Below are 25407 nucleotides of genomic sequence, written 5' to 3' on the forward strand. Positions count from 1 at the left end.
AACAGCATATGACGTGAACTATATCCATACCATGGGGCAAAGAAAGAAGCTCTTATCCACTTCTAGCTAACATATAAAAGGCAAGATGGCAAGTAACAATCCGTGTCTGACCTAACAAAATGGACCTATAGGCATAGTCAACTACATGTATTGGTAAATATTTGCTTAATGAGAGAAAAACAGCCTAATCATCTTGGGATCATCAAGGAACTGCTACCAGAAACGCACAAACTAATTCACTGAACAAGTGGAAAACAATTCCACCATCCCTTCCCAACCCATTCTCATACTACCTTTTTCTTTAAAAAAAAAAAAAAGTCTTCAAAACAAACTTCAAAAATAACTGAGTATGCCATAAATCTTTAAAAAATAAATAAGATCCTCTAGTAAGGATTTGAAACACATATAAGAACGAATAACCAAAATGAGGAAATGAATTAAGTTTTCTTTTTGAACAAAAGTACTTTTATGTTATGGATCTGGCAAAGCTAGAGAGATAGATTTATGTTTCTGCCCCTCCTTCTTTCTCTCCCCAATACCCAAACTTGTATACAAGCCTACTGTTATTTAAGCTAACAGCATACAGCTATAACTCTCCAGTTGGGTACTCAGAGCATGGAAAATTAGGTCACAAGCTTGCCACAGGGACTCCAATCGTCTATCTGGCAAGTTTGTATAACTTCCTCCTCCCTGTGATTCTGTTATACACTGCCCAAAAGGCAAGATAAGGGAAAGGTTATCAGGACTTTCTATAATAGCTACAAAAATATTTGGTCCACATCATGAACAATGTGGGAAAACTCAGGCACTTTTATCCTTCTGAAGTCAACCTATCAGTGCTTTGACAAATAATTATTGAGGGCCTTCTTTGCACAGAAATTTTGTTTTTTAAAGTTCAATGCCAATCACGGCCCAACCCATATGTGCTGACTTACAACTTGAAAGCAATTCTTGATCCTGTTTCCAAACAATTAAGCTCTTTGCAATGCAAATAAAGATGCTTTTTGAAATAGATAGTTAATGAATCTTTCATTCATAGTAGCTAACAAGAAACACAGGAGCCAAACACATTGTGGGGATCATTTCAATGCTGTGTAATTTGAGAGGTGTGTCAGAAAGCACTTTGCTCCACTAAAGGAGTCCACATTTTTCTTTCTTGCAAGTAAAATGCAAAGGCAATGTTGCTTCATACGGCCGTCTTAAAGTTACCCACATTCCAAATTCAAGATAAGAAATATTTCCCCATCTCTAAAGATTAACACTTTACAACCAGCCTAAAGTCTTCAGCATGACTTTGTTTTATGAATAATGGCTTCTTCATTCCTAAAAGTTTCCAGGAAAAAAAAAATATTGCATAGTGTCTATAGAAATAACACAAACCATGCTTGTCTGATCTGATCTTAAATTAAGCTTGACAACTGAAAATCTTTCAAAGGGAGTACGGGTATATTACAATTTTTCCCAAAACTGTGCATAAATAAATCTTCCTTTAGTGGAATTATTGTAAAATCAGTCATAATTTTGAAATACTTATAAATTCACATTATCAGTACATGTAAAAATTATAATGCAAAATGTGAATATCTTCACTCTCTTAAGAGTCAGAGAGAAGGAAGGAGGGAGAGAAGGCCAGAAAGGTTTTTATTTCCCATATTTTTGATCATTTACCTAGAATTTGATGCTTACATTTTTAATGCTTCTTTTATTTATTTTTATTTATTTTTCTTAATGTTTATTTATTTTGAGAGAGACAGAGCACGAGCAGGGAATGGGCAGAGAGAGAGGGAGACAGAATCTGAAGCAGGCTCCAGGCTCTGGGCTGTCAACACAGAGCCTAATGTGGAGCTTGAACCCGTGAGCCTTGAAATCATGACCTGAGCCAAAGTCGGTTGCTTAGCCAACTGAGCCACCCAGGCACCCCTTTAATGCTTCTTTTAATTTAGGCCTCTGACATTTGTATATTTAGCAAGGATAGAAAATGCAGCATCTTCATTATTTACTAATATGTCTAGCACTTAATAGGCACTATTTTTTTTAGTATTTCTTTATTGATGTATAAATTCCACTAACTGAAATAGAACTATTTTCTATCAAATAAAGCTGCATATGTCTACGACTATTATATCAAGAAATTAAATTGGGCTGAATTAAGCCAATGACTCTGCTAATCGTTTAGCCAAACTCCTGACCTCACATAACTATCTCATACATGCAGATCACAAGAAGAATTACTGTAGAAAGTTGAGATGGATTAAACAAGCTCCATCACCAATTCAACAAACAAAAATCACCCTCACATACAAAGGACAGTTCCATATGCATTTTATTGTATTTGGTATGCACTTGTGTACATATTCCTCTTCTATAATTTTCTTTTAAACGAAATTTAGCCCCACTATTACCCTTCCCAGTGACTGCTATGGTTGACAGCAGTAACAAAATCTTACTGAGAGTAATTAGAGAGGGAGGAATAGGAAGCTGAAATGACCATAGCTAGAAGCTTTTAAAGTTCTTTAAGGAAAAAAAAATGAAAACAAAATAAACACTCTTAGCTGAATTAGTTTCTCTCACCTTAAAAATTAAGCTATGTTCTCAAATCAATCCCTTGCAAAAATCTACGGGCTCTTTCTTGTCTTCCTTGAGTGGAGAGAAAAATTCTTAGGCTTAGATCAGCTACCTAATCTAAAAAGCTTCCCCCCAAATTCATGTCCGCTCTCTCAAGAACATATAACTAGATCAGCCTCCATATACAGTAAGCGTTTGTTACACCTACTATCTAAACTCCAATTAATGTCCACACTAACCTAACAGAATCGATGTTAGCTAGAAAGATCTTGCAATAGTAAGAATTTCCATGTTCTGAACCCAAAGCCTTTTCTTCTGCATTTAAATATTTAACATACATTTCTATCACATAATACATTGTTCTTTACAGTATGTATAATCCAAGTTCCCCAAATATAGCTCATGAATGATGGTAAAAATGGCTTATAGGTTCCTCTCTCTACTTTTGTCACAGCAAACTATTTCTATGAACTATCAGATACCACCACCACTGGTTTTCCCAATCATTTTCCTACTTCATCCATTAGTTTGGAATCTTCTAGTTTCATCATATAAATGCCTTTGAAAAACACAAATATAAAACAAAATATAACTGGTAGCCATTAGGTGCAATGATCCCCTATTCTCAGGTCTTCTCTTCTATCATACAGTAACAGCTCATGAATTCATACCTCAAATGTTGCATTAACTCCCCGGCAGAGAGAGAAAATGGAAATAACTATTAGTAATGGATATAAGTAGAAGGGAGGAGGTGCTGGAAGTAAGATCAAGAGACTTTTATTCCTATTTGAAGACTTCTTAGAAGGCCATGGAGTATTCCAAATAAAATTATTTTTTGTATTATATGATTTCACTGAGATATATTTGAATTCAAATTCTAAAACTCCCTACACTGTTAAGGGGCTCCTACACAACAAAATGGAAAGAAAGAAAGAAAGAAAGAAAGAAAGAAAGAAAGAAAGAAAGAAAGAAAGAAAGAAAGGCCAGTAACATATATTCTAATATACAAACAAAACCACAGTGGATCTTTCCTAATTAGTACAAAAACTGGTGTTAAAATGTATTCCAACTCAAGTTAATCAGTATTAATGTGTTCACTCTGGACAGGATTTTGTTATCTTCATAATGAGACTTACTACTTCCAAAATAGTTTACTTACTACAAAATAAGATGAAGGTGATGAGGGCTTCAATCACTTCTTTGTTTCAAACCCTCTAGCAGCCTAAACTTAACCTTCAGTGTCGTAACCCACTATGAATGTCCCTTCATTCAGACTTCACTCTCCGTGACTGAGATCTCACCTGGCAGTGAGGAAAAGCTAGAACAGTAACTAGAAAGACAGCAGTCACGAAACATACATGTTTCAACCTAGTCACCTGAAAATTGAAAAAAGCTGTCAGATACTAAAGCTAGAAGATGGGATAGAACAGGGATGAAGGAAACAAGATGGAGAAGAGGTGTCAAGGGAAAACCCACACTGTCATCTATGTGCTCCAAGATTTTTATGACTATTTTCTTCATGAGACCATGGAAAATAGCAAGACTTAAAATACTTTTTAAAATGGTAAAATATAGCCAACTACGTGGATCTCATAGTAAATGGTGCTGAAACTTTTTGTTTCAATAATCTGGATAAGAAAAAATTTTAAATAATATAGAAAGAAAAGATGAAGCTTTAAACATTTTATTCTGTAATTCTACAAAGAGAGCAAATATACTACTATACAAAAAATACAGAACTGATCCATCACTCCTAAATTTAAATGAAGTTATAATTTTTTATATTATCTTGTTTTCTTATTCTTTATACATTGATATTCAAGCTGGCTACCATAGATTAGTCATTTAAAAATAGAAGAGATGAAGGGGCACTTGGGTGGCTCAGTCGGTTGAGCGTCCAATTTTGGCTCAGGTCATGATCTCACAGTTTGGGAGTTTGAGCCCCACATCAGGCTCTGTGCTGACAGCTTGGAGCCTGGAGTCTGCTTCGGATTCTGTGTCTCCCTCTCTCTCTCTGCCCCTCCCCTGCTCATGTTCTGTCTCTGTCTCAAAAATAAATAAAACATTTAAAAATAATAATTAAAAAAAATAAAAATAGAAGAGATGAGATATTAAACAAAGCTGTAAATTAATGCAAATCTAGTTAAAATCTTTAGAGGACTAGTTTCCTCAGTAATTAAAAACACCCTCTTTAATACAAATTCTTTAGGCATACATAATAATTCCACACCTTTACATGCATAAGTATCACGTGAATAATGCTATAAGTTTTGGCCCAGTGACTAGATTTTTATCACAGAAAGAATTCCACTGCTTTTAAATTATTCAGAATCTAACAAGGCCCCACAAAAGACCTAATGAAAGAACTACTGGGGCACCTTGGGTGGCTCAGTCAGTTAAGTGTTGGAGCCGATTTCAGCTCAGGTCATTATCTCACCCAGATCAAGCCCCACATAGGGCGCTCTGGGCGTGGAGCCTGCTTAATGTTCTCTCCCTCTCCCTTTCTCTCTCTCTCTCTCTCTCTCTCTCTCTCTCAGCACCTAGGTGGCTCAGTCGGTTGGCATGGCTCAGTTGGTTGAGCACCCTACTTCAGCTCAGGTCATGATCACACAGTTTGTGGGTTCAAGCCCCGAGTTGGGCTCTGTGCTGACAGCTCAAGCCTGGAGCCTGCTTCGGATTCTGTGTCTCCTTCCCTCTCTGCCCCTCCCCAGCTCACACTCAGTCTCTCTCTCAAAAATAAACATTAAAAAAAAAAAAAAGATTCTCTCTCTCTCTCTTCCTCCCCCTCTGCCCCTCCCCTACTCATGCATGCATGTGCTTTCTCACACTCTCTCAAAAAAAAAAAAATTAAATTAAAAAATTGCATATAGTAAGGTTACCTTTTAAAAATAAATAAATAAACTACCAATAAAATTATATTTTATCTTGACAAAAATGATTCAGAGATGCAAAAACATAATAATAACACTAGTTGTAGTATACGTGCTGAAATAGATTATACATCACAAGTTTTAATAATGAAAATAAACATGTTAAAATAAGAAAGACAACTCAATCTGAAGATAGGATTTCTACTTAACATTTTTTTTCTACATTAAAGAGTAATATTTTTAAATTTTGATATACAGTTGGTTATAAAACAGGTAAAGTTTTGAAAACACACTGAAAAGGGAAATTGTAAATTACACTCAGGCATACAAACACAAGCTGAGCATGGTATTAAGGCGGGGGGTGGGGTGAGGAATCTATACGATAAAGTAACGTTCTATTTTCTTTCACTTATCAAAGTTAAATGTAGCTTCTCTATCATCACAAGTATATCTTTCTTCAAATTTAAAAGTCAACATACTTAAAATCACCTTATTTTATGTTCATGTCTTACAAGTACCATTAACTTCAAACGTCAAAACTATTACAGAAAATTAAACAAACTGTATTCAACGTCTTTTCAAAGTGACAGATTTCACTTTTCTTTGTGGATTGGTTTTGCTGCTTGTACTTTTTAAAATATTTTATTTTCAGGGTGCCTCAGTGGCTCAGTTAGACGTCCAACTTCAGCTCAGGTCATGATCCCATGATTTGTGAGTTGGGAGCCCCATGTTGGGCTCTGTGCTGACAGCTCAGAGTCTGGAGCCTGATTCAGATTCTGTCTGTCTCTCTCTCTCTCTCTCTCTCTCTCTCTCAAAATATAAATAAACATTAAAAAAAATTTAATAAAAAATAAAACATTTTATTTTCTAGTGAAAAACAAAAACAATTATAATATCACAAAACATTACAAAAACAAGAATCATCAATCAAAATACCCCACAGTGTTTAATTATCACAAACATTGTATTTCAGACACTGGAAACATACTACCGTTGCAGTAAGCCAATAAATATATCAATAATATACATGTATTTCTAGAATAAGGACTAATATTCTAATGGTGATATTCTAATAGAAATGTAACATTTTAATGGTGTTGATAAGACTTTCTAAATAAAATGAAGTTTATATCAATAGTCTTTAATAATGGACTTTGGGGGCATCTGGGTGGCTCAGTCAGTTAAGCACTGACTTCCTCTTAGGTCACAATCTCCCTGGTCCGTGAATTTCAGCCCCCCATTCCCATTCCCCAACTCCCCGCATTGGGCTCTCTACTGTCAGCACAGAGCCTGCTTTGGATCCTCTGTCTCCCTCTCTCTCTGTCCCTCCCTCACGCGTGTGCTCTCTTTCTCTCTCTCAAAAATAAACATTTTTTAAGAAATGGACTTTAAAAATGTTTTTCTCTCCTTTTGTTTTTTAGCTTTTTGGTTATTGTTGAAGAATAGTTGATATACAATATTACATTAGTTTCAGGTATACAACATAGCCAACATTTATGTACATTATGAAACAATTAACCACAATAAGTCTAGTTACCATCTATCACCATATACAGTTATTACAATATTTTTGGCTATATTCCCGATGCTGTACTTTATATCCTCATGACTTATTTTATAACTGAAAGTTTATACCTCTTAATCCCCTTCACTTATTTTGCCCCCCCCCCCATCACCCTCCACTCTGGCAACCACCAATTTGTTCTCTGTATTTATGAGTCTGTTTCTGATTTGTTTTGTTTGTTCACTTGATTTTTAGATTCCACATATAAGGGAAAGCATACAGTATTTGTATTTCTCTGTCTGGTTTCTATCACTTAGTATAATACCCTTTAGGTCTATCTATGATGTTGCAAATGGCAGGATTTCATTCTTTTTATGGCTCAGTAATATTCCATTGTATTCATATACCATATCTTCTTTATTCACTCATCTACTAATGGACACTTAGGTTGCTTCCATATTTTGGCTACTGTAAACAATGCTGCAATGAACATACAAGTACATATATCTTTTTGAATTCATATTTTCTATTTTTAATTTTTTTAGAAAGCTCCATACTGTTTTCCATAGTGGCTGCACCAATTTACACTCCTTCCAAGAGTGCACAAGGATTCCCTGTTCTCCACATCCTCACAAACACTTATTATTTCTTGTCTTTTTGATAACAGCCATTCTGATTGGTATGATGTGATACCTCATTGTGATTTTCATTTGCATTTCCCGGATAATTAGTGATGTTGAGCATTATTTCATGTGTCTGTTAGCCATTTGTACGTCTTTGGAAAAATGTCTATTCAGGTCCTCTGCCCTTTATTTACTTGGATTGTTTGGGGTTTTTTGGTGTTAAGTTGTATTAAGTTCTTTATATTTTTGGATATTAACCTCTTATCGAATATATCATTTGCAAATATCTTATTCTATTCAGTAGGTTGCCTTTTCATTTTGTTGGTTTCCTTTGCTATGCAAAAGCTTTCTAGTTCGATGTAATCCCACTTGTTTCTTTTTGCTTTTGCTGCCCTTGCCTGAGGAGACAAATCCAAAAAAAAAAAAATATTGTAAGACTGATGTCTAAGAGCTTACTACTTATGTTCTCTTTTAGGAGTTTTATAGTTTCAGGTCTTACATTTAGGTCTTTAGTCCATTTTAAGTTTATCTTTGCAAATGGTAAAAGAAAGTGGTCCAGTTTCACTCTTTTGCATGCAGCTATCCAGTTTTCCCAACACTATTTACTGAAAAGACTATCATTTCCCCATTGTACCTTCTTGCCTCCCTTGTTGTAGATCAACTGATCATATGAATGTGGGTTAATTCCGGGCTGTCTATTCTATTCCATTCACCTATGTGTCCATTTTTGTGCCAATATCATACTGTTTTGAATACTAGCTTTGCAGTACAGTTTGAAGTATGATACCTTCAGTTTTATTCTTCTTTTTCAAGATTGCTTTGACCATTTGGGGTCTTCTGTGGCTCCATACAAACTTTAAGATTATTTCTTCTAGTTCTGTGAAAAATGCTATTTTTCAATAGGGATTGCACTGAATCTAAAAATTGCTTTGAGTGGTATGGACACTTTAATAATATTAACTCTTCCAATCCATGAATATAGGATATCTTTCCATCTGTTTTCTTTAACTTCTTTCATCAATGTTTCATTGTTTTCAGTACACAAGTCTTTCACCTCCTTAGTTAACTTTATTACTAAGTAATAAACTATTGCTACTGTAAATTCAATTTTTTTTTCTAATTTCCTTTTCAGATGGCTTGTTGTTAGTATATGAAAACAGAACAGATTTTTGTTTGTTGATTTTGTATTCTGAAATTTTACTGAATTCATTTATTCTAACCGTTTTTCATGGAGTCTTTGAGGTTTTCCATATATAGTAACATGTTACCTGCATACAGTGACAGTTTTACTTCTTCCTTTCCAATTTGTATGCCTTTTATTTCTTTTTCTTATCTGACTTCTGTGGCTAGGACTTCCAATACCATGCTGAATAATAGTAGTTAAAATAGGCAACCTTCTCTTTTTCCTGATCTTAGAAGAAACACTTTCAATTTTTCACAGTTGAGTATCATGTTGGTTGTGTGTCTGTCATATATGGCCTTTATTAGGTTGTGATATATTCCCCCTATGCCACTTTGCTGAGAGTCTTTATCATAAATGAATGTGAATTTTGTCAAATGCTTTTTCTGCATCTATGGAGTTGATCATATAATTCTTACTCTTCATTTTGTTAATATGGTGTATCATGTTAAATTGAAGATACTGAAATATCTTTGCATCCCTAGACTAAATCCCACTTTATCCTGGGGTAGGAATCTTTTAATGTATTATTGAATTCAGTTTGCTAAGATTTTGTTGATGATTTCCGCATTTATGTTCATCAAGGATACCGATTTGTAATTTTCTTTTTTTGTGGTGTCTTTATCTGGTTTCGGTACCAGGCTAATGCTAAACTTAGAGAATGTATTTGGAAACATTTCTTCCTCTTCAATTTTTTGGAATAGTTTGAGAAGTACAGGTATTAACTCTTCTTTAAATGTTTGGTAAAATGCAACTGTGAAATAGTCTGGTGACTATTGCCCCTCTCTTGGCTTTTACCCCTCTCTTTAAATATAAACTTCTCAGGGCACCTGGGTGGCTCAGTCGGTTAAGCGTCCGACTTCAGCTCAGGTCACGATCTCGCAGTCCATGAGTTCGAGCCCTGCGTCGGGCTCTGGGCTGATGGCTCAGAGCCTGGAGCCTGCTTCTGATTCTGCGTCTCCCTCTCTCTCTGACCCTCCCCCGTTCATGTTCTGTCTCTCTCTGTCTCAAAAATAAATAAAACGTTAAAAAAATTTTAAAAATATATAAACTTCTCTTCCCTCTATTGATGTTCACTTTTTTCTATTTGGTCTTTCCTTTTTTTTTTTTCTCCCATATATTAAAAATGAACTGTAACCTCCTATCAAGCACATAATTCGTTCACTTAAATTATTTTAGCACATTCACTTAAATTATTAATTTAGAACATATTATGTTCAGGTTCTTCTCAGAAACTGTTCATAGCTCTTAGAATTCTGGATTGGCTCAAATAGCACTAGATGGTGCCTTTATGGGATGTTACATTCTAATGTTGCTACGCTACTAAATATATGCATGGTTTTAGACAGAAGCTCTTATTTCACTTAAAAACACACAAGCCTCTTTCTTAATAAAATCACTTGAGTGTCATAGGACTGGGTTAAACACACACACACACACACACACACACACACACAAGAATTTATCTACCACATAAAGGACTATATTTAAAAAGTCCTATGATTAGAAGAGGAGATTCATGCAATTCTTAAAACAGGTTTGATATCTTTATCCTCTCCTACTATGATGCAGTAAATACTCTATTGTACTGTTACTTACAAAAATGAAAAATAACTGGTTATTCAGTTCTTTCTAATATCCCTGTAGGCTCTGTAAGAATGTACAGAATTTCCCATGACTCCCATCATGTCCACCCATTCTGCACATCAAACATATTCATCTTTCTGTCTGGAATGCCCTAGAGTCCCACCTCATATTCTTATTCTTTGCCTCAAAAATTCATCCTATAAAACGCAAATGTCACATTCTCCAATAGAGATTTTTCTGATTCCTCGGCCACAGTAAGCCTCTCCTTTTGTCTATATGCAGAGATATAAATTTTTTTTTCATTTAACCTACCCCCAACAATCATGTCAAATAAGTACTATTATCATTTTCACTTCCTAGATAAGAAAATTGAGGCAATAAGGTCTCTCTGATTTCAAAGTCCACTGCTTGCTTGCTTATTTATTTAATATATATATCTCATTAGTTCCACACTCTACTGAAATGGTTGTCTCCATTCTCTGGGTTCCCTGAAGACAGAAGGTAGAGATCCTGTCTCATTCATCTTTGTATTCCCAGTGTCTGGCACAGAACAGATACTCAACAAATGCTCAATAAATGATGAATGAATAAATGAAATGTAATAATGTTCATCTTCCTCTGGGAGGAAAACTCAATCCCTTCTAACTGTTCTTCTGCAAGAAGTATGATAGTAAGTGCTAATTTCATTCAGCAAACATTTTGTGAGTATCTATTCTATGTGATATGCTGTGCTTAAAGATAATTGAGTTTAGAGGCGCCGGGTGGTTCAACTGGTTAAATGTCGGACTTCGGCTCAGGTCATGATCTCATGGTTCATGGGTTCAAGCCCCGTGTTGGGCTCTGTGCAGACAGTTCAGAGCCTGGAGCCTGCTTTGGATTCTGTGTCACTCTGTCTCTCTGCCCTACCCCACTCAACGGTCTGTCTGTCTCTCTCTCTCTCTCTCTCTCTCTCTCTCAAAAATAAATAAATGTTAAAAAAAAAAAAAAAGATAATTGAGTTTAGTTTCCTGCCCTCAAGAAACTTGCAATTCAGTGGGGAAAAGGTATAAACAATTAGCTAATTCTACTATTACATGTCTTATTTTTCCCAACTCCCACAAGTTCTTCTCTTTAAAGGAACCTCCTTCTTTATAAACATGTTTCAATGACTCACATCTCTGGGTTAGGAAGATGCAAATCAGTCAACAGAAAAAATTTTTAAAGAATCTCCATGTATCTCAAAAACACAATTTTTGAACCATTCGCATTTAGCTCAGTTGTCATTTAAGTAGTGCACAGTTTTAAAGAAAAGAATAAAGGCAAGGACACCCTGATACTATCCTTGCACTTTTTCTTTTATGAGAGACCACGTGGCCAACTGGAAAGTTTTAGAGTCAGAAAGATAAAGTTCTCATCCCAACTCTGTCCCTTTCTCCCCACACGGACCACAGACAAGTCACTTTATCTTTCTGAGCATATTTCTTACCTGTAATACGGAAATAAGGAGATCTGCCTTAAAGACCTCTTATAAGAGTTTTAAAAGATAATGTATAACACCTGCCACACCAAAGCTACTACTTTTACTGTGTCAGATCTCACTAGATGCTTTTTGAAAACTAATTAATGGTTCTATCTATAGCGTAACAATACAAGTATTTCTGGCCCCACCCATTATCAATAACACAAGTGTTTACCAAAAGAAAGGTACTTGAAAAAACTATTTGTGGCAAGGAGAGAGGTAGGAGATAAGATTCAACACCATACAGTTAAGTCTCAAATTTCTAGATGGCACATACATCATCTGCCTCTTCTCACCACACACCTTGTAAATCATGTCTTTCAGACACTCTTTGTGAAAAAGAAAACCTTACTAATTATTTCTTACAGTTCTAAAAGATCTAAAAGAACTGAGAGATATTACTCTGTATTAACAATTCCATTTTTCACAAAGTAGAATCTCTTAGTAAGGAAGAAAGAAAAATGTACAACCTCCAGGAACCAATCTCAACGCATAGTCTGTGTATTACTACATTTTAGTTTACAAGTCATTTCTCAACTGTTTCTTTTAAGCAATTGTGCAGAGTGTATTTTTAAAAATCAAATAAAAACAGTCTCCTGTCAATCCTAAACCTAATTTATAATCTACTTGACTTAAAAAGCTCATTTACATGATACTGATACAACTGAAAGTCCATGGGCAAAAAAAGTGAATCTAGACACAGACCTCACACCTTTCACAAAAATAAACTCAGAATGGATCATAGACCTAAAAATGTAAAACTATAAAACTTCTGGAAAAAATAAAAGGATAAAATCCAGGTGGCCTTGAGTCTGACAATGAGTTTTTAAATACAACACCTAAGGCTATCCATGAAATTGATAAGTTGGCCTTTATTAAAATTAAAAACATTTGTTCTCAAAAGACACTGTTAAGAGAATAAAAAGGCAAGCCAGACTAGAAGAAAATATCTGCAAAATACATATCTAATAAAGCACCTGTATCAAAAAGAGATAAAGAATTCTTAAAACTTAACAATAAGAAAACAGATGAGTTAAAAAATGGTCAAAAGTGGGGCGCCTGAGCAGCTCAGTCGATTAAGCGTCCAACTTCGGTCAGGTCATGATCTCGCAGGTTGTGAGTTCCAGCCCCAGGTCAGGCTCTGTGCTGACAGCTCAGAGCCTGGAGCCTGCTTCAGATTCTGTGTCTCCTCTCTCTCTCTGCCCTTCTCCCACTAGTGCCTGCGCACGCGCGCTCGCTCTCTCTCTCTCTCTCTCTGTCTCAAAAATAAACATTAAAAAATTTATAAAAAAATAGTCAAAAGTTCAGAACAAATATCTCACCAAAGAAAATGTACAGAAGACAACAGCATATAAAAAGATGCTTAACATTAAATGTCATTAGGAATGACAAATTAAAGCAACAATGGGATGTTACGACACGTATTAAAATCCATAAAATCCAAAAAACTAACAATATCAAAAATTGACAAGGAGGAAAAGCAACAGAAGCAAGCATTAATTGCTGATGGAAATGCAAAATGGTATAGCCACTAAGGCAATATCTTACAAAGCTAACAATAATCTTATATGATCCAGCAATCATGTTCCTAGGTATCTACCCAAATGTTCTGAAATCTTGTGTCTACACAAAAAGTTGCCCATGAATATTCTTACCAGCTTTGTTCAGAGTTGCCAAAAACTGGAAGCATCCAAGATGTCCGTCAATAAATGAATAGATACAAAAACTGTGAAAACATCCATACAATGCAATATTATTAAATGATAAAAAGGAATGAACTCAAATCACAAGAAAATATAAATGAACCTTAAATGCATATTGATAAGTGAAAGAAACCAGTCTGACAAGGCTCTATGATTCCAATTGGAAAAGGCAAAACTATAGAGACAAAAAAAAAAAAAAAAATCAGTGGTTGTCAGGGGGAGGGAGTTAAGGGAGTGATAAATGAGGCACAGGATTTTTTTTAATGTATGATATTTTGATTCTATAATGATGGAGACTTGAAATTATGCATTTGTCAAAACCCAGAGAACCTTATAGGATGAAGAGTGAACTTTAATGTATGCAAACTTTTAAAAAGTCATTTAGAAGGAGGGGAGGATCCCAGGATGGACTGGAGATTTAACAAAAGGGTCTGACCCTATTATAAAGGCATGCAACTACCTCATATTAAGTAGGACAGGAGAAAAAGGAGTAGAATCTATAAACTAAAAGCAAAAGAAGCAGCATGAAAGCACTGTACTCTAGTTGATAAAGTTGTTTCCCTCTCTCTCTAAAGAGAATAGAAGTTAACAATTTCAATACTGCTATACATATGTTATAGGATTGAACAATTAAATAAATGGATGGCAGATGGTGGGATCCAGGTTACTTCTCACAGTTAGAGTAAGTTTACGGATAAGCAAGTAGAGGAGAACAGAAGAACACAAGTGGAGATGGGGTAGGCAGAGTCACAGACATCCATACAAACTCATATTTTGCTTAATATGAATACATAGGATTACATAGAGAAATTGTATAGATATGTGTATATACATAGGTTGGTTTACATGCATATATTTCCTGCTCTGTAGATGAGAAACTCTAGAGGCAATGACACCCCAGTAACAATAAAAACCAAACACCCAAATCCTGGCTTCTAATACTATTTTCCCAAGGAAATGAAACAGATTCTTTCTGGCTGATTCTAAGACTGTAACAGGAAATGGAAATATAAAAGATGAGCCTGGAGCATCTTTTAATGCCAGAAAGTAAGGAAATGATGTTTAAGTTTATTTATTTATTTTGAGAGAGAGAGTGTGTGTATGTGTGTGGGGAGGGAGGGGGGGTGGGGAGATAAAACGTGAGTGGGGAAGGGGCAGAGAGAGACCGAGAGAGAGAATCCCAAGCAGGCTCGGAGATAACAGTGTGGAACCCAATGCAAGGCTCAAATTCAAGAACCGTGAGATCACGACCTGACCGGAAATCAAGAGCTGTATGTTTAATGGACTGAGCCACCCAGGTGCCCCACCTCACATTAATGGAGACATGTCAAAGGAACACAGAGCCAACTAAACGAGCTCCCAATGACAAAAGCTGAAACAATGTGAGCAACAAAATACAGTAGTACTGGATTACAACCCAAAGTATAAAATGAATATCCATGAGTACAGGCCAATGTAAGTAAATGATTGAGTAAATACATAAATGCAGAGAAAAGAAAAATCTGCCATGCAGAAGAATTCTAAATAAATTATACAGATACCCCACCCTCAAGGAGGAGAAGTAAAACTCTCCACTCCTTAAGTGTGGGCTGTGCACAGTGACTTCCTTCTAAAAGTACAGCGTGGAAAGAAGAGTAACTTTTCATTGCAGAAACCTAGCAAACACTAACTCAGCCAGGTGATCAACATCAAAATCAACAGTGATAAGTCCGTGTGATAGGATGCACCCTTTATATGATGTAACAGAAATAGCATTTTACCTCTGTGATCTTCCTTCCAGAAACCTAAAACCCCAGTCTGATCATGAGAACAAAGTCAGACTAATTCCAAAAGAAGGGCATTCTACAAAACACCAAACCAATATTCCTCACAACTGTGAAGGTCATTAAAAACAAGAGAAGTCTAACTGTCATAGCCAAAAGGGGGCCTAAGGAAACATGACAACTAAGTGTAATATGGTATCCTGAAACAGAAAAAGGACATCAGATAAATACTGAGGAAATCTAAGTTAAGTATGAACTTCAGTTGGTAATAATGTACCAACACTGGTTCATTAATTATAGCAAATACTAATGTAAGATGTAATCAGACATGAAATTGAGTAACAGTGCATATAAGTCACTGTACTATCTTTATACTTTTTCTGTAAATCTAAAACTAATCTAAAAATAATATATATATGTATATATATATTTAAATACCATCTAAGAATGTATCTAAAAAACACTGGAGAGGTTGTAGTGCAGTAGTGAAAAACTTCACACCTTCCCTGCATACATTAAAGTTACAATGTTTACAACCATTTTGTTACAGAATTTTTCTTAGGAAAATATTTTCAATCACTAACAGCTGCAAACAATTTCATGCAGTAATTCCCAGTAGGATGTACTATAGCTGAAGTACTTTAACCAAAATTCCACTTTTCCCTTATATACCATTGCAGATGTCTGAAAGTTTGTAACCTATCATTAACTTATGTTCTGTGATGATCCAAATAACTACCAAATACGTTTAATACAACTCAGAAAAGGTAACCTAAATTTTATATAAATTAAGTCAGTGGTAAAAATACTCATCCAACAAAACCTCAAGCATCTAAAGAGAGACCTCGAGAAAAAACTATCATCTTTTATTGTGGATAATATATTTTCTTATATAAACCATGGTTCAAGGGAACTGTTGCAGAATTAAAATAGGTAAATGAAAATAACAGGAGAGTCAGGAGAAAAATAAAAGGTAGCAGTGAACATCTTTGCAGCATAGCGTAAGAAAAGCCAGGGTCTAGGATCTGAAGTGTAGCAAATAAAAACTGAAGGCAAAGGGAGCCTATGTTATAGCACAGAAAAGGCCCAATTAACTGAAAACAAAATAAACAAAATTGTTTATTTAAAAATAAAACAAAATGAAATCTCTTCATTCTATCAGAAACAAGCAAGGTGTTCAAAATTAGACTCCTAGAGAGAGCAAACCAGAATAAACCACATTGAAGAATCACCATAAATACAACTTACTCTCCCACCATTAATAAAAGGCTGAAAATTACCATATAATGATGTCCAATGACACTGGAAAGTGGGAAGAAAAAATATTACAAAAAGAATGTACCAAATATCGTGAACAGTGGTTATTGCAGAATACTGGAATTAAAAGTAACTTTTCTTCTTTTTTTTCCTGCTGTGAAGTGAATGACTTGTGGAATTTTAAAAAGTCTTAATCTATGAATTGTGCACTAAAGGCATTTATACAATGTTATTACATTTGTGATGCACTCTATCCTTTAATGGCAATTCCATAAAGTGCATTATTTGTCTCACTGTAAGTCAAAGTGTGAGCCGATGACCCAATTTTTTTCACAGTAGCAACTTAAGGACTATAACTTAACTATTATAACTATAATCTATCCAAAAAACTCCAGTTCCAAATAGAAAATCTATAGTAGGTGAGAGAGGATGATATTGACTTTAATTTCAATGACCACTTGATCTACATTTAGTGCACACTTTCCAAAACCCAAGTCGTTGTAGAATGGTATCCTCTCAGTGGAAATAAAATAGAAGCAACACACAACACAGCTACTTTGGTATTATGTGTGTTATGTCCATATATATATGGACATACACACACACACACACACACACACACACACACACACACACACACATATGTATGGACATACACACACACGGTCTTCTGGGAATCCTAATTCTCCTATCTCCCAAAAGAATAACAATGTCAAAAACAAACTATTCGCATGCATCTGAAACCAGGTTGTTCCTGAACTCTTAAGACAGTAGCTATTTCTCTCATTATGAGACCAAAACTGAAACCTTCAAAAGAAAAGCAGTAATACATTTCACTGGAATGTAATTTGTAAAGGAGAATTCCAATTCCTAATGCTCCACCACTCGAGACATCGATGGATTTCAAATCCTAACACCACAGCGTCCTACCCACAAGGAGATTCCAGCAGTACTCTGGGTTCTACGGGAAAAGAAGCATTTGAGAAACAATGCGAAGGAAGAGAACAATCCGTGCAAAGATTTTTGCATTCAGATGGTCCTTGGAAGGAAAGCAGGAAGAGTGACCAGAGGAGAAGCGAGCCGGATCTTCATACGTGGTGAAATCCACTCCAAAGGCATTAACTGACAAAGACACCACAAAGGCTATCTTTCAAAAGTAAAATTGTGAGTAGAGCGGAACAAACTAAGAACGGAAAGTCAACAGGAAGGAATCAGGAAAGACAACTATTCAAAAACAATGAGCTATCTTAATTTGAAGGGGTAAGCGATGGTGGGACCCTGTCCCAAAGTGTCAATTTGAAAAGACACCCTCCATGTGAGGGTGGGGAGGGTAGCTCTCGAAACCCCAAGCCTAAAACAGGCCGTGAGAACACCCGTTGTGTAGTCGCCCCACGGACAAGACAAGCGCAGGTGTATGTGCGGAAGCTCAGGTTACCAGGAACTATTGAATCTTCCCTGCCCACCCGTCCCGGAGCCCCGGGCTCGGCGGGCGGCGCGGGGCGGCGGGGCGGCCGAAGGTCGGCACGGGCTCCGCGGCTCACCAAAACCGGGCGCACCACGACCGGGCGCACGGACGCGCTCCGGTAGCAGCGCCCTGGCACACCTGGCTCCCAACACCAGTTGAAAGCAGTCAAAGTGAATGAAAGCGGACGCGGCGCCTGGCACCGCTCCATGCAAGCACACAAAGGCGGGTTTTTAAAATCGAGGCTGAGTCCAAAACACTCGACCCCCGGCCGGCGCCTTTCGCCCGAGGGTCTCTTACCTCGGATCCGCCCTCGGGGCCGTGGCTTTCCCTGGAGACGCTTAGAGCCCGGACGAGGCAGGAGGCGGCCAGGAGAAAGCCCCCGTCCTGGACCACGCCCTTCCAATCCTCCGCGAGCCGCCAAGCCGCCGTCTGCGCCCGGCAGAAGAGGAGCGATCTCCCGGGCGAGCACAGCGCCCGCCTCGCGCTGGGCAAGACCGCCGCGCCCGCCGCCGCCTGTGAAGTCTGGAGCCGCCCGCCCGCTCACCCGCTCGCCGCCAAAGCCAGACGCGCGCCGCGCATGCCCAGTACCCCTGCGAGGAGTGAGCGAGAGCGCGCTTGCGAGTGCGCGCCTCGCGCTGCCGGAGCGAACTCCACCCTCCGGGTCTTGCCGGCAGCCGAGCCGCGGAGTATCTGGTCGACCCCGGTGCTGGAGGCGAACTGGGCGGTGGGGGCGGTGGGGCCGGGTGGGCGGGAGAGGGGCGGAAGAAAAGAAGGCGAGAGGCCGCGCTAAGTTATCTAGGCCATCAAAGTCGGACCAGGGTTCCCAGCTGCAGACAGGTTTCGAGAAGTGCCCTAGCAGGACCGACTAGCAGCTGGGAGACGCGGGAAGGGGAACCGAGCGTGTGGAGAGGTTCCCCTCCCGGCAAGGGTTGATGCCCCCGGCCATGGGAGCTCCCATCTACATCGCCCCAGGTCCTGGTGCACAACTGCTGGCCACTATCCTACGGGCAGTAAGCCCGCCGCGCCCAAAGCCCCGCGAACCTTTGTCTTCCTTCTTGCGGCCCTCCCACCTATTTTCCCCCTTTTGTCGCTCTCCTCTTGTTTTGTCTCAATTCATGCCATCAACTGGTGGCACCCAAGGGCCTTCATTTGGTCCTTAGCTCCAGCCAGCAAGCCCAGACTCGCTTCGCTAGCCTGCCTTGGATCCCATTCTTAACGTAGCTCTTGCCAAGAGCCTGATGTGGTTTGAAGTGGTGGAGACTTCCCTGAATGCCTCTTGTAACTTAACCAACCCTCGTGATTGGTGCCTCCTCCATGAGCAGCTCACGGAGCCACTCAATGTGAAGCCCTTTAGTCTTCTAGTTTATTTTTCCTTACTCTTGAAACACTCATTTGTCATAGCTACGCCCCCTTCCTGTTCTAACTTCTTTAAAGGCAATTGACTCTCAGAAATCAACGAGGATTGGATAAAAGAGAACCTGCTTGCTTTGTGGAGCAAGGGAAAAGACAGCGCAGTCAGGGGAAAGCACCAAGGTGGTAATCAAAACCATTATGCTGAAAGTTCAAATGTATCTTAAGTCCAGTCCCCTATCCTAAATGAAAATCCTCTCTTCATATTTCCACCATACCATCATCCACTTAAAGTTTCACAATGTTTTGAATCTTTATTTTTATCAATATTATGTATAATCATGATTATTGAGTTTTTACATATGCCAGGAACTAAGCAATTTTTATGTATTATTTCTAATCCTTAAAACGAGATAGGCCTTATTATCCCCATTCAATAGGAAAATAAAGCTCAAAAGTATCATTTCTTTTGCCAAAGCCAGTTTTGATGCTAGAATGAAAATCCAGATCTGCTTAACAGACAGGTCTTTAACGTTTGATTCTGAACATCAATTCAACTTCCCTTAACTTACACCACAGGTGCTCATTCTGACCCCTAGGAATTAACTAATCTCATTCTTTACAGACATTGCAAGTCTTGAAATATTTGAAACAAACCTCTAAGTAGCTGTCAGAATATCTAATATTTTTCCATTCCTCAAAATTTGTAGATCCTTTCATTATTTGTCAAGTGGAATGGTGAACTCTCATAACCACACTCTTTACCCTGCTTTGAATATCCTTTGACTTTTCCTTTTCCTTCTCAAATGTGCACTCAAGACAACACAACAGGGGTGCCTGTGTGGCTCAGTTGGTTACGTGTAGGACTCTTGGTTTTGGATCAGGTCATGATCTTACCGTTAGTGATTTCAAGCCCCACCTGGCATCAGGCTCTGAGCTGACAGCACAGAGCCTGCTTGGGATTCTCTCTCTCCCTTTCTCTCTGCTCCTCCCCTGCTCACTTGCACGTGCGCGCGCTCTCTCTCTCTCTCTCTCTCTCTCTCTCTCTCTCTCTCTCTCAAAATAAACAACTAAACTTTAAAAAGAGAGAAAGAGAACACAACATTCAAATACTGTGAGCCAAGAACTTTGTCACAAAGTGACCAGCAGTCCCTTTGACCCAAGCATACCTACCCTGTCAATAAGATATCCCAAACTTGAATAAGGTTTTTCTTTTAGCAAATGTATTTTACCTAGGGTTGAATAAAACATCCAAGTCTATTTTATATGGACTACAAGTAAGCCATACTTACCACATTACATAGTCTATACTTCTATAATTGTATATGCTTAAACCCAATTTTTGCCTTTAATCCATATTAAACTTCATCTTGTTTGTTTTAAGACATAATTTCAGATTTAAAAATCTTATTAGTGATCACTTTTAACTTACAGTATCTGTAAAGTTAATGAACATGGCTTCTTTGTGTCCAGTTAATTAAGTTTATAAAGTTTATAAAAAAATTAATAAATTCCAGTTTATTAAGTCTAATAAAAGTTATATAAAAGAGGCTGAGAAAAGAGCCTTGTAGCCCACCACCAAGAATAGTCTCCAAGACAATCATAATAAATGAACCAACACTTTTCAAGATCATACATTTTATTTCATGCAATCATACTATAACCAGCAAGGATTTTATGAAAAGTTTTCTAAATGCTTTACTGAAATGAAAATTCACTGTCTCTAGCATCCCCAAATATACCGGTCCAAGTATTTATTAAAGAAATAAAAGGGGAAAAAGAAGCAAATCTAGTTAAACTGGATCTGTTTTCAAACTAACCCATTCTGGCATCAACGATCTCCATCACCTTTTCTAAGTGCTTGGAGCCACTGTTAATAATCTTTTTTACACTTTTCTGAGAATTGGTCGAACTTTCCTGTTTATAGTGCTAACCATGTACAAGTTTCTCCTTTCTGAAAATCTCATTTGTTCATGTTGGTATGTGGGATGAAAATGATGCAGGACAGAATGAGGGCAGATATATGGAATGAACGGGGTCTTTCAGATGTGGGGCGTAGTTGCAAAACTTGAGGACCATATTAAGTCTATAGCTGGGTGTAAAAGCCAGATGCAGAAAATGGGAAGGAATTATAGTGCTGAACGTATACAATCTGAAGACTAAGAGCTGTATCTAAACTACCAAGGAGACAAATATATTCTTCAAATACCCCCTCTCCATCCCAGTCCCCCAATCTAATGTCTGAATGTCACGTAGGGACTGCTATGTGTAGCTTTGCAGGCAGTCTTAAAACCAAATAATGCGAACCATATCTGTGGATAAATTAGAGAAGGTATACAGGCATCGCTTGTTTTATTGCACTTCGGTTTTTTTGTGCTTCAAAGACACTGGGTGGATTTTTTACAAGTTGAAGGTTTGTGGTAGGCCTGCATCCAGCAAGTCTATCAGCACCCTTTTTTCCCAAGAGCATTTGTTCACTTCATGTCTCTGTGTGCCATTTTGGTAATTCTTCCTATATTTAATTTTTTTTTCGTTATTATTATATTTGACATGGCGATCTGTAATGAGTGATCTTTGATGTTACTATTGTTACTGTTTTGAAGCTCCAGGAACTAAAAACATACAACATATCAGATATATAATCATGAAAAGAAGACTGGTGTATCTGTATGGATATCACACACAATGGACTCAAGATAAAAAAATATATATTATTGGAGATAGGGTCACCACTTAATGATAAAATCTATAAGGAGAAATTGATAAATCCACCATTATGGGGAGATATTTCAACACCCTTTCACCTATTGATAAATTATTCAGAATTCCACGTATATACACTGACATTGATGTACAACATATAGAGATGACAGCGTGGGCATACAATACTGAGAGAATGCACATTCTCATTAAACCCATAAGAAGTATTTACATACATTAGCCAGCTTATTTAATACGTTTCAAAGAATTGTATTATCTAGTCCAAGGGTTGAGAAACATTTCCTGTAAAGGGCCAAACAGTAAGAATGTTTGCTTTGCAGGTCTCTGTTGCAGCTACTCAACTCTGCTACTGTAGCGTGAAAGTTGCCATAGAAAATACACTTATGAAATTCAACTATCTTTTCCTGCAGGAGCAAGGATAGTAATTAAGCTAATAGCCATGGCCATTTTCCCATAAAACTTATTTAGGCCCACTGAATTTGAACTTTATATAATTTTCACATACCTCAAAACATTATCCTTCTTTTGTGTTTTTCAACCATTTAAAATGTGCCAACCATTCATAGTTCACGAGTGTAGACAAATAAATGGCAGGCTGGGTTCGTTCATCACTGACGTAGACCTTGTAATCTCTACTAAAATCTCCCGATAGATTTTAGGAATCAGTAGACTAATTTTTTAAAGATTTAAATTTAGGTGGGTGATGTGTATTGAGGAGGGCACCTTTTGGGATGAGCACTGGGTGTTGTATGGGAACCAATTTGACAATAAATTTCATATATTGAAAAAAATTTAAATTTAGCTTTAAATTTAAATAACAGCGCGTTTCAATTTCTAAAGATTGACTTCAATAGATGGGATTTAAAAATAGACTTCAAAAAAATAAAATAAAAATAGGCTCCAAATAACTCATGGATCAAAGAAGAAATCATGAATGAGAATTTTAAAGTACTTACAATTGAATAAAAGAGAACTAAATTTTGATATACCCAGATCATGAAATATTCATGGTGTACATGAGGTAACAATTGCTGTGTTCAGTAGCAGAGGTAACTCTTAGAAACATAACACTGAGTGAAGTTCACAGAAGACTGCATATAAGTTGCCCTTTCACAAAGCTCAGAAACAAGCAAAACTAAGTGATATGTTATCTAGGAACACATATACATCTGTTTAAAACTGATGTGTGGGGCGCCTGGGTGGCTCACTTGGTTAAGCATCTGACTCTTGATTTCAGCTCAGGTCATGATCTCATGGTTTGAGGGTTCTAGCCCCATCTTGGGCTCTTCACTGACAGTGTAGAGCCTGCTTGGGATTCTCTCTCTCCCCCTTTCTCTGCCCCCCCCCCCCCCCCCCTCAGAATAAATAAATAAACATTAAAAAGAGAAAACTAGTATGTAAACAAAGGAATGTTATTCACAAAATTCAAGACAGTGGTTTCCTCTGAGGGCAGGAAGGGAGCTAGAACAAGGCTAATGTGGATAAATTGCAATAGTATTGTAAAGTGAGTCACCTTACAGTGTCCCTGCTTCTGCAGGAGGAAAAGATTGTTGAATTGCATACAGCAGGGAGGACATTAATGCAGGGAGTCAGCTATGGCTAGGGACAGTCTGGAAGAGGTGAGGCAGCATGACATAAGAAGGACAAGGCAATTGTCTGATTTGTAGCGCAAGTGATCCAGTTACTGTTCTTTTCTTTACCTTGACACAGGTCGGCAGAATGCCTCGTTGCTTATTATCCCTGACCTTTCAATGACTGATGAGCTCTGGAGATAAAACACTCCTTTCTGAGCAGGACCACAGCTACTCTGTTCCTGATTTTAAATGTGAAGTTCATTTTTACAGTAAGATTCATTTCCCCCAGAAATTCTAGTGCTTCTGTACAATTGAGGAAAATTTTATTTTTGAATCTGAGAGATATTTATCAATTTACTAGTAACAACTGAATATTCCTTATTTTTATTTTCTTTATTTTTTTCCTGAATATTCTTTAAAATGCAAAACAGACACCATTTGTTTTATCTTTTTGAGATCATTTTCTGCCTATTCCACGGAACTGGAAATTTGCCATTCAAGAACAACACTTATTTCACTATTTGCAACTTTTTCTAGTCAACACTAGGCTTTTTGTTTTTCTACGTGTGTCTAAGTAGATGAGATTCAAAAGAAAAAAAAAAGGTAAAACAACGGTGGGAAAAAGTAATCACCAATTTTAAATGGCAGTATCGCCATTAAATGGAATTCTCTCTTATGGTTGAAAGGGGTGAGGTGGTAATTAACTACTAACTTTGGTGGACATCAAGATATATAGTTGTTAAGGTGGAGGGAGGGGAAGGAAGGCAAGTTGCAATGCACTCTCTAGTATAAATTAATTTGTATTAAAAAAAGAATATAAGACAGAAATATAAGCCAACATTTTTTAATATGAAATTTATTGTCAAATTGGTTTCCATACAACACCCAGTGCTCACCCCAACAGGTGCCCTCCTCAATACCCATCACCCACCCTCCCCTCCCTCCCACCCCCCATCAACCCTCAGTTTGTTCTCAGTTTTTAAGAGCTTCTTACGGTTTGGCTCCCTCCCTCTCTAACTTTTTTTTTCCTTCCCCTCCCCCATGGTCTTCTGTTAAGTTTCTCAGGATCTACATAAGAGTGAAAACATATTAAGCCAACATTTTAACAGTATTTTTATGGGGAGAGAGATGACTGTATAGTTAGGAGTTACTTCCACTCTTTCAGTTAATATAATTCTATAATATTTGAATTTTTACCTATGTACCTACATTATTCTGTGGCACAGAAAATAACATAGTAATATTTTATTATCTATTGTGAATTTTGGGTGCTTCTGAATGCTTCATTCCTTCTAGAACTCAGCTAGATTTTTAAAATTTTTGTCCCTAGTGCCTAAAATTGTGTTTTTATGTCTTTAAGTTACTGAGCTATAATAACCCTCAGGCTATTTAACAATTCCCTTTGGCTATGCTCATTGGCATTGCAAACACAGACTCTGTTTCCTTAAGCTGGCACCCAAATTTTTTTCTTCATTGGTAGCAGAATCCCGAGGGAGGGGTAGAAATAAAGCAAAACAAAAGAAAACTCTTATTACAAATTTGGAAGGTTTTAAAAAGCAAATTAGGATCTCTGAACAGCTTTCTCACTCTAATATCCCTGGTGCTGAAGAAAATTCCAACAACCTTACAAATAATTTCCCTGAAAACAGCATATAAATCCAAGTTTCAGCAAGGCAAGAGCAAATATATCCCCCAGATTCCACGTCTAATTTCATCACAAAGGACTTGGAACTACGCACATACACAC

General features: G+C 37.4%; 1 protein-coding gene across 4 annotated transcripts in view; it reads right to left on the reverse strand.

The window, feature by feature from the left end:
- The window catches only part of EPS8 (epidermal growth factor receptor pathway substrate 8), a 192956-nt gene extending 173694 nt beyond the window's left edge, over positions 1–19262 (reverse strand). For 2 of the 4 annotated variants that reach the window (XM_043561938.1, XM_043561935.1), the window contains exon 1: positions 18313–19262. The gene's annotated coding sequence lies outside the window, so the exon portion shown is untranslated. Of the gene's footprint in view, positions 1–13482; positions 13554–18312 lie in introns of all 4 variants that reach the window. The other 2 variants (XM_043561939.1, XM_043561936.1) reach the window with 2 other exon arrangements.
- Positions 19263–25407: the final 6145 nt, after the last annotated feature.

This window comes from Prionailurus bengalensis, chromosome B4 (assembly GCF_016509475.1).
Source record: "Prionailurus bengalensis isolate Pbe53 chromosome B4, Fcat_Pben_1.1_paternal_pri, whole genome shotgun sequence".
In the NCBI taxonomy this organism is placed as follows: domain Eukaryota; kingdom Metazoa; phylum Chordata; class Mammalia; order Carnivora; family Felidae; genus Prionailurus; species Prionailurus bengalensis.